Source organism: Sinocyclocheilus grahami, unplaced genomic scaffold (assembly GCF_001515645.1).
Source record: "Sinocyclocheilus grahami isolate Dianchi unplaced genomic scaffold, SAMN03320097.WGS_v1.1 scaffold4519.1, whole genome shotgun sequence".
NCBI classification, from domain to species: Eukaryota; Metazoa; Chordata; class Actinopteri; order Cypriniformes; family Cyprinidae; genus Sinocyclocheilus; species Sinocyclocheilus grahami.
Genome location: NW_015509439.1, coordinates 10,601 through 13,531, shown reverse-complemented (window position 1 = coordinate 13,531; position 2,931 = coordinate 10,601). Strand labels below are relative to the sequence as shown.

At 38.5% G+C, this 2,931-nt stretch overlaps 1 long non-coding RNA gene across 1 annotated transcript in view; it reads left to right on the top strand.

Annotated features, from left to right (window-relative positions):
* The first annotated feature begins 2,007 nt into the window (after positions 1-2,007).
* The window catches only part of LOC107576870 (uncharacterized), a 3,907-nt gene continuing 2,983 nt past the window's right edge, over positions 2,008-2,931 (top strand). Inside the window, exon 1 of the long non-coding RNA XR_001608131.1 lies at positions 2,008-2,089. This is a non-coding gene — a long non-coding RNA (uncharacterized lncRNA). The remainder of the gene's footprint in view (positions 2,090-2,931) is intronic.

Sequence of the window (2,931 nt, the reverse complement as noted above, 5' to 3'; positions counted from 1 at the left end):
GCCGACCTCATACGTCATCTGCCCGGAACTGCTTCCGTTTACAACAGTGAGCGCAAGCTAGATTAAATTGATTACGTTTTAAATATGGTTATTTTTCTTACAAAAAACGCATCAATTCGCTACAGGAGGCCTTTGTTCAACCCCCGGAGCCGTGTGCTTTATTTCACTTCTTTTGGACTGATGAACTGCAACACCCGCTGACTGCCATTAAACAGCTTGGAAGATCAAAGACAATTTTTAATATAACTCCGACTGGAAGAAGAAAGTCATATACACCTAGAATGACTTGAGGGCAAGTAATTCATGGGCTAATTTTCTTTTTTGGGTGAACTAACCCTTTAACAATAAACTCAAATCCAACCAGATTGTAAAAAGTGATTTTTTCGAAGATTATTGGAGAATATTTTACTAGAAATTTTTGTTTTTCTACTTAAAAATTTTACTTCAAAGTATTAAGTGGCATTTCTTTCCAACTGTTTGTGAAATGTACTAGCAATTTCCATCCAAAATAAGTCAAAATAAGTCAAATGCAACCACACAAAAAAATTATTTTGAAAGATATATTGAAAAAACATACTATTTCACTCTTTCCACTTCACAATTTCATATTTAATTCAATGTGTTACTTGCCTTTTGTTAGAAATTAGTAAATTTTATAAATAACTACAAAGAAAAAAGTTTCAAAGTAAATGCAACCACATTCTAAAAAAATATTTTTTAGAAGTTATAAATAAAACATTTAAAAGATTATCAGTGTAGGTTTTACAAAAAATACTTTAGTATTTCTACTTCAAAATCTCATGTTTAATTCAATGTGTTACTTGCCATTTCTTTTATTTGTCAAATTTCATAACAATTTCTGAGTAAAAACTTTCAAATGAAAATAAAACGCAACCATAATGTTAAAAAAAAATTATTTGAAGTTGTAACCGAAGATTATTGTAGTACATTTTACAAGAAAATAAAATTTTTGTGTTTCCTCGCCAAAATGTCATGTTTATTTCAATGGCTTTACTTGCCATTTCTCATTTCTTCAACTCAAATTAAATCAGATGCAACCACACTAAAAAAAAAGATAATTTGAATTTATAAACAAAGCTTATTGGTGTGTTTTACAAGAAAATACTATTTCAGTGTTTCTGCTTCAAAATATCAGTATAAAGTGTCTTATATTTTCACAAATAACAGTAAGCGCAGCCAGTTCTGTTTGCTAAAATAACAAAAAATCCTTTTATTAAACATATACTGTAACTCCTCCATTCCCACAAGCACTCTAGCCCCCGTCACGACCTCTCTCCTCTTCTAGCAGGGTTGCAATTTCATGTCGCAGGGCGCCGAGGTCGTTTCACCTCTAGGGATGAAGTGCAAGCTGTATCAGCAGTGCCATCAGCGCTGTGTGTGAAATGTCTGAAGTTCACCAGCAACCAGCAGTCCCACCAATCACTAGCTCCAGGGTTTGTTTAAGGCCCCGAGGGGGGCTCCATGGATGCCATGCATGTCAGGAGTGTGGCAGGTGCATGGCCTTTAGCACTCACTCACCGCTGTGTGTTGGCTGGGGCAACTGCTTTTTTTACTTCATCGCCTTTCATTTAAATGTTTATGATTCTTGTAGTTAAGAATATATATACTGTATATATATATATTAGGGATGCTCCGATCAGGATTTTTGCAGCCGATACTGAGTACCGATTTCTTGTCATGGTGATCGGCCGATGCCGATTATGATTCTTCAAGCTTTATATAGACGGTTTCATCGGTCACACGCGCCTGGCCCGAAGTTAACTTCCGGTCTGTTTGTTTATCAGTCTGGCTAAGGCGCTGGCTACAAACACAGTTAAAGTTAAGGTGACGAGTAGACTGAAGTTGGGCTCAGGTGGTTGTGCCGTTTATTTATTTGTGACGCTCACAACAATATCAAAACTGAGGCTTCATTGACTAAACATGAGCATGTACTGCACGTTTAAAAATCAAAACTATTTCTGAAGGAAGACTATCTTTAGAAAATTTTCGATGTCATTTCATTTCATCTTGCATTTTATATGCCTGATAAAGCAGTGTTTGTGAGCTCAGCGGTGCTTTGTGTACAGCGGTTACTGGGGAAATCTCTGTTTCTCCCGCTTTAAAGCACCTCCTGCTGGCAGAGAATTAATTTGCATTTTCAGTAAGTCCGTCTGATTTACGCAGCAAACATATTTTGCTTTTCCTATATCCATGGGTGCTGCAGATAATCCGCGGGCCGGGTAATAAAAAATGCACTCTGATTATTTGCGGGTGGGTCGCGGGTGGATAAAATAAATCATAAATGCTGCGAATATTAACAAAATGTTTTTTAAAGAGGTCATATGATGTGATTTAAATTTTTCCTTTCTCTTTGAAGTGTTACAAGCTCTTGGTGCATAAAGAAGATCTGTAAAGTTGCAAAGACTGAAGTCTCAAATCCAAAGAGATATTCTTTATAAAAGTTAAGAGTCAACCACGCTTACCTAAAACAGCTCATTCTAACAGGTCCCCACGTCTACCTCACGATGTGGGAAGATTTGCATAACACCGCCCAAATGTTCACGCAAAGAAAGAAGGTGTAACTTTTGTTCTCGCTGTAGTATTGTTGCTGCCGCCATGTCGTGAAGACGCTGTGTTTCGTTGTGAAAGCGAAACTACTTTGTTTGGCCTTCCAAAAGAGGACGATATTCACTTCGTCATGCCTGGAGCTGATCCGTACTGGTTGCTGAGGAAATACATCAACTTCACGCTGTGAATCGCCCGATCGGCTTTCACCGAGGACGAAGCGGAGTCCAGCCCGGGTTCGTCACATGTGGTTGCCGCAAGCCTGCCGGCCGCTCCTTCGTCGAATCTGCCGGCCGTGCTGTACTCAAGTCAACTGGCCGTCTCTCACTCTAGCCCGCCGTGTGTGACGCTGTGTGTTTCGTTGTG